Below are 7,469 nucleotides of genomic sequence, written 5' to 3'. Positions count from 1 at the left end.
AATGGTCTCATGTTTAATCCTGTACAGGAACATACTTTGACTGAGTTTTGGACAAAAAAAGATGCTTGAAATTCCTCAGGAGCCAAAAAGAAGACACAATGCATTTTCTTCCAAAACTATAGGATACAATACCACCTCTATTACCCCAATCCTCTTGGGAGGATGTCCATGTCACTGGTATTTAGAAATCCACCTTCAGCCGCAGGAATGTGTGTAATGTTTCTCCGAGTACGAGTGCCAGTAATGGAGGAAGACATGGATCGGGTTTAGAGAAGCACCGGGTTTCCGTTTTTCCTGTCCCCAGGGCTCGACCTGGCAGATTTCCTAGAGGTCGATCCAGCATCTTTACAAATGGTGGAACTACTGTAGGGCAGGCGGGGCATACTTTTTTAGAAGTTCTTCAAGAAATCCAGGTGTTGTTTCTATACAAACTGCGATCACCTCAATCCCACGCACCTGACCCTTTTTCTGGGAAAGCAGGATAATAATAAAGTTTCCTGTACTCTCCTGTAATTTGGGTGACTTTTCTTTTGCATATCGCTTCATCTTTTTATGACACATTAAATACTGACTCCTCACAGATCCACGCCCGACGGCAAACAGTGGTGGGACATTCAGTGTTGGGATGTGAGCAGAATATGTGGGCTTTGTGTTTGCATGAAAACCCCATGACTGATTTAAACGTTTGAACCGCTGAATGCTGCGTGATCCCGGGTTTGAAACTGCCTCCAAAGTTCAGGGGTAAAGCAGAGTTGAGGGGTGAGAAAAGTAAAGCTCTGCATTGTTCTGCTACGGATATCGCTGATGTTACAGACCTCAATCTCTCACACAACAGACCGACGCTGTAAAAGAGATCATTCTAACGCCTGACGTCAGTACACTCCTCGCAAAATAACATGGGTCAGAGGGCAAAGCAGTGTATGTCTGAGATTTGTTAAGTCCTTTAAGTACTGCCTGGTACAGTAGAGGCTCATGTAGCCAGAGCTTCAGACTGAAGGCAGAAGATTTGGACTATGTGGCAGCTTTTATTGGCAAAGGATTGCTCAAGAGGGCGTCTGACTGACAACCAATGTAAAGTAACCAATCACAGTTTGTATTCTTCAGTCATGTTTAGGGTTGTTAAAATGTAAAGTCCTAGAAAAACAGACTAGCGTGCGACCTAGAAGCGTTCATTTAAGAAAGTTAATGCAAATTAATGGAAAATCCAGTGTTAGGCTGATCCTCATAAGTTACAGTTGTAAATACAGTGGCTTCCTTCTTCCATGAGGGAAGTAGAGCATCACGACAGCTTTGTTTCCAAGTGGAAATCCTAAAAAATCCAATCAATCTGATTTGTAGAATCCAACTAATCAACTTTGAAACTCGTGAAGCGTTTTCAATTTTGTGTGCTATATGCATCAGACATTCGGCTACCGGTTTATGGGTATGATGATGATCTGAGGCTGAGACTGAAGTTTCTTGTGTGACAAGGTTTTAGATAAGAAAGAATTTCTATAAGGAATCTGTAGCTGATTGTAAACATTCAGAGTAAATGGAAATTAAATAAATAAATAAATAAATCAGGCAAGTAAAATGTTGATGACAGATTTAAACCTCAAACATTCCTTCAAACATGCTGAGACAAACCCAAAATGTTGCTATTTATTGGTTTGAGGAAAAAAACCCCTTCCAATGACAGTGTTCAGATGCAAGACATAGCCAGTTTATACCCTCCATTTAAGCATTTATTCTTTGCCTTCCTATATTTAAAATTTCAATATCCATGAAGCGAAACCGAATAATTCTCTCGCTTTCTCATTTTTAGTTTTATTGTGACTGTCTCAGCAGGAATAACGTCAGGTTTGTCCTTTGAAGTGAGCACTGAGAAAATCTTCAAGCAGCAGAGAAAAGATGGATCGTCTCTCTCTCTCTCTTTCTCCCTCTCTCTCTTTGTCTCTCTCTCATTTTTTCTCTCTGGCACTACTTCATACGGTGCGTGATGAAAAAAGAGATGGTATAAGAAATGTGGTTTTTACGTGCTAAGCCGTCCGTCAAGCCGAAAATGGGTTTCTTTTTTTCATCTGTGTGACGGTTGGAGAGCTGTTCTTTGGACTGTTTTAACTGTAATGGCTCACACACACACACACACACACACACACAGATATGTACATCCAGACAGAGCTGCACAAACATATACTTGTGCACCTGGATGCTCTAAGAATCGCAACATCTGATGGGTTTTCCCAGGCCTCCACACACATGTACCTAACATTCCCCAAGGATACATTCATTTAAAGGATGAGTCTTACCAATCACCGCATTGGTAACATGGAGACATGTGAAAACATCCAACCACCAACTTTTCAAGCTGCCGTGTGACATATTCAGAGGAAAGCTCTATCCGCCATCTTCCACATACACGAGATCTCACCTTACCAATTAGCCAGTGTCATTATGATTGACAGAAGAGAGAGCGCCTGACATCCCTCCCACCCACAAACCACAGCCAAATTTGGCCACACTTGACTCCAGACGATGTTTTTCTGCTGTGCTACATCCTCCTTTAACATGACTCACTGTGGATAGGCAATTTGCCAAATCCCTATGCCGAGATCATTGGTATTAAGGCGAGTGGTCCATATTATACCACCCGCACTTCACTGACAGTATAGGTAATACGATGCAGTCGTCAGTTTCAAGCGCCTCCGAGCGCACGGGCAGTCTTTTTCTTCTCGCTACTCAACCCCCACATTCTCTAACAGGTGCCTTAATATCTCTGCAAATAAGGGCTGTTTGAACAAATGTGACTGACGCTGATCTGGCTGCTTTTCTCCGAGGCAGAGCTGAAAGACGAAAAAGTGCCTTTTCTTCAAACGGCAGAATGCATCATCCTCCCCTCCGCGCTCAGCCTCACCTCAACCTCGCGGTTAATGTATTCTGCATTGCAGAACATTAAAGCGCCAATCAAACGGAGTGTGTCAGGGTTCCAGCGGCGTTGCGGAACGAAAAAGCCCTCCTACGGACCGAGCGCCGAGGAGGAATCATGTGTGTGAGTCCTACCCACAGGCAAAGTTATCCTTTCATGTGGCTAACCTGCACAGTAGCTGACAAATAAAAATAACTAGGCTGATAAGGATGCAAAAGAAATGCCGCCTTTTGTGATGATAATACACAAACTCCAGAGTTTACACACATCTCTAGTGCATATCCACTGGCTTGGGTTTAAAGAGTATTAAATAAATGAATACGTTTACAACAATTAGAACAACTCTTAGATATCTCAAAACCTTTATTCTCTTCCCATTAAACCAGCATGCACTGATTGTTTCTGCTTCCTTATTTAAGCCTTTTATCTTCCTGTTCGACTTTTCCTTATATTTTTTTGATTTCCTGCTTGTATTCATGAAGTCTTCACGACTTTAAGTCCTAGCTAGCTTGTATATTATTGTTAACTCGGGTGTCAAAATAGTACAGATTAGAAGTTATTAGGACTCATCTATTCTGATTGGTCAGACAGTGTTGATTAACTTCCGATAACATCAGATGCAAGGTTTATATACAGGCTTTAAATATAAATTTTTATTCTTTCTACAGTACCAGTGTACACAAACATTCTCCATATCATCAGATTTTTTGGAAGGAGCCTCCAGTGTCAGTGATTTGTTACATTCAGATGTTTATAGCTACAGTAACATAATTGATTACAAGAACGAGGTTCACAGACATGAAATGTATCTATAAACGGATAAAATTCACGTGTTATCTGTCCTGACTAGTATCCTAGGTCAGAATTAGTGTGTCCCAAATCATGCTGAAATGAGTATCTACTGTGTCTGGTGTCTATCTGTGCACACTTTTTAAAGCTAATATTATCCACAACTCCTTGTGTAAGGGTTTGTTTCACCTCATATCTTTTTAGAGACATGTAAATGTAGGAAACGAATCAAGGGAATGTTCAATTCAATGATATGCTCTTAATTATATAAGGAATGTTGTTATTCTTTCAGGTGCTCCATGTATGGGTTCGCCACAACGGATCATCTGCTCCGTATATTTCATTTAGCAGAGATTTTACGCCGGATGCCTTTCCTGACGCAACCCTTTCATTTTATCTGAGCTAGCGACTGGCATTGAGTGTTAACCCCTCTTCTCTGCCCGGGAATCGAACCCACGCTTTGGCAACGAGAGCGCAGAATCTGGCTGCTTGGACCATCAGGAGAGAAAATTATATAAGGAATAATGAATGAAAATTGGAAATGCAACATGGAGTTTTTTATGGTGACAGTAACTAAGCAACACGGTTCTCTTCCATTACACGACATTCATATATCAAAGTACATGCATACTCTACAGCAGGGGTATCCAATCTTATCCAGAAAAGGGCCGGGTGTGGGTGCAGGCTTTCATTCCAACCAAGCAGAAGCTTCACCTGATTCCAACTGGCTAATCACCTGATCTTGGCTTTCAGTAGACTCAGGTGTGGCTTCTGCCCTTTGCGGATAAGACTGGAGACCCCTGCTCTACAGTATAGATGTGTCCCAAATGATGTACTACACACTATGCACTTAGTACTCTAGTGTCTATGAATTGTACGAGGGTAGTATAATGGTAGGAGGGTAGTATATAGGTAATATATAGCATATAGGAGGGTGGACTCAATTAAAAGACATTTGTAAGATGTCTTGTCCACCGAAGTGTCGTCGACCATCTTGAAAAATGTTCTCATGCAGCATCAGTGCCCTATTCTGCTACTTAAGCAATGCTGTGAGTGTTAAGTGCATGAAGTGTCCAGGGTCCATATCAATGTGTAATTTCAGTTAACTAGCTATGATAAGGGTACAAGTGACCTTAAAAAATAGCAGAGCTAAAGTTTGCCCTGCTGTTTCCGGGCATCACGATGTTTGTATATTTGCTGAGAAAGTCAAATAAACCGGCAAAGATTCCTTCATAGAAATACTCAAAACCAATACAAGCATAAGAATGTTAGCTAGCTAATTGACTAGCATCACTGTGCTACTCAGCTTTTCGCACACACTGCTGCATCCTGCCACGCTAATCACAGTAAGCATAAGCTCCTACCCTGGCGAGAAAAAAAAAGAAGAGACAACATCAAATGCTCCAACTGTCTGCAGCATTTGCATGTTGCCTTTGATGTGGGAGATTTAGACAAAGCGCTGCTGCCTAGATGAACAGCGTGAAGGTTAAAGCTGCTCTGGCAAGAACGCAGTGGCTCAGGAGGGGCAGAGCGTTTCAATACAGCAGACTTCAGATGTACTGAGAAACAGAGGGATATATAACGTTTATACGGGGGACACACGGTGCTCAAGGCTTTCATAAACACTTAATAAACTTATGGAAACTTCTAATCGCTGTTATAACCGCTTAGTATTTCTCTCAGCAGCGTCACCTTGTTGAAGACGGAAAAAAATGGAGCTTGTCATGTTAGCAAGAAATCCTAAAGCATACTTCCTGAAGACTTTACTGTGGTGGAAAACCTACTCACTGGAACAAAGCACTGACACTGGAGTCTCCTTTTTTAAATCAAATGTTCAATAAAACTCGTTTCTATAACGTTTGCACACCTTTTTTCTTTTGGCTCTCTTCATCCTTTATCCTGTATCGAGTAGAGATGAAGTCTGGCAGAGCTGTACTACTGACCTCCCGACCCTCAGAGAATGGACTGGGGGCTCCACCGAGGGCTGAAGAAGCTGAAGAAAGGCAGAGAAATAATACAAAACAGTCACTAAGAGTCATATCATTATAATCATTATACAGTTGAACCTCGGCACACGAATTCAGTTCGTTCTGGAGACGAGTTCTTAAGGTGAAAATTTGACCAATATGACCGATATGAAGCGTATGTAAACTGTATGGATGCTTACAAAGAACTGACCCAAGCCAAGCATTCCATGTCAAGGGTCCTCACAGGAAGTCGTGCCACCAAGCTTGGGCTAAAAATAGAACAGACCACCCACATCACTAAACTGGATGCATGCGCAACTCAGCCCACGTTCAGTTCAGTTAAGCAAATTTCTTGCAAAATTACAATTCTTAAGGTGAAAATTCAAAAGGGAGGGTAAACGTATACCAAGGTTCCACTGTATTTTGAAGAGGGGGGGGGGCAGCCCCCTGTCCAGGATGTCTCCAGCTTTGTGTCACAAATCCCCTGGTTCCCAGTGACCCCTCTATAGAATAAGAGGTTCAGAAAATGGATAAATGGGTGGATGAATAGATCTAATGTAGCCTAATGTAGTGCCTCTCATGCTGTTTCTTAGTGTCTGTATTTTTCTTTAGTCTCCAGTCCTTGTCGTGTCAAGTTTTCCACTAGTTCTTCCATTTCCCCACATCTCTCATGCCCTAGCCTCTATTTGTTTTATGCCTAGTTTGCCCCATTTCTCCTAGTTTCCAGATTGTCTTTATTTATTTATTTGTTTGTTTGTTTCCTCTGTCCTTGTTTTTGTGTGTAATTTTGCACCAGTTCTCCTGGTTCCTGCACTGGCCATTTTTTTTTTTTTGTTTGCATTTAGTCCTTATTATGTCTAGTTCTGCATCAGTTCTCCTGGCTTCCCCAGTTTGTTTGTTTATTTATTTATTTATTTATAAAATAAATGTTTTGTTTTTGTCGTTTCTGTGTGAGTTCTCTTTGTTCCCGCAGTGTCAGTTTTTTGGTTTGCCCAAAAAAGTGTCTAGTCATTATGATGTCCAGTTCTGCACTACTTCTGTTTGTTTGTTTTTTTACCAAAGTGTGTATTTATTTTTTTATTTATTTATTTACTTATTTATTTATTTACTTACTTACTTACTTATTTGAACATTTATTTCTGCTTAGTCATATCATGTCTTCATTTGCAGTGACTTGCCTGGATTTCAATTTCTTTCTTTCTTTCTTTCTTTCTTTCTTTCTTTCTTTCTTTCTTTCTTTCTTTCTTTCTTTCTTTCTTTCTTTCTTTCTTTCTTTCTTTCTTTCTTTTCCCTCCTTCCTTCCTTTTGTTTATTCCTTCATTCATTCATTTGTTCGTTCCTTCCTTCCTAAATCCTTCCCTGCATCACTCCCTCCCTTCTACCCCTCCTTCCTTCCCTCCCTCCCTCCTTCCTCTTCCTTCCTTCCTTCCTTCCTTCCTTCCTTCATTTGTTTGTTTGGGCTCTTGTTTCTTTATTTGTTCGTTCGTTCATTTGTTCATTCATTTGTTCATTCATTCGTTCACTCGTTCCGTCCTTACTTCCTTCCTTCCTTCCTTTGTTTGTTTGGGCTCTTGTTCGTTTACTTGTTCATTCATTTATTTGTTCCTTCCTTCCTTCCCTCCTTCCTTTCTTCCTCCCTCCTGCCCTCCCTCCCTCCCTTCCTTCCTTCCTTCCTTCCTTCCTTCCTTCCTTTGTTTGTTTGGGCTCTTGTTCGTTTACTTGTTCATTCATTTATTTGTTCCTTCCTTCCTTCCCTCCTTCCTTTCTTCCTCCCTCCTGCCCTCCCTCCCTCCCTTCCTTCCTTCCTT

This window comes from Hemibagrus wyckioides, linkage group LG11 (assembly GCF_019097595.1).
Source record: "Hemibagrus wyckioides isolate EC202008001 linkage group LG11, SWU_Hwy_1.0, whole genome shotgun sequence".
NCBI classification, from domain to species: Eukaryota; Metazoa; Chordata; class Actinopteri; order Siluriformes; family Bagridae; genus Hemibagrus; species Hemibagrus wyckioides.
Note: the sequence above shows the minus strand (reverse complement) of the source record.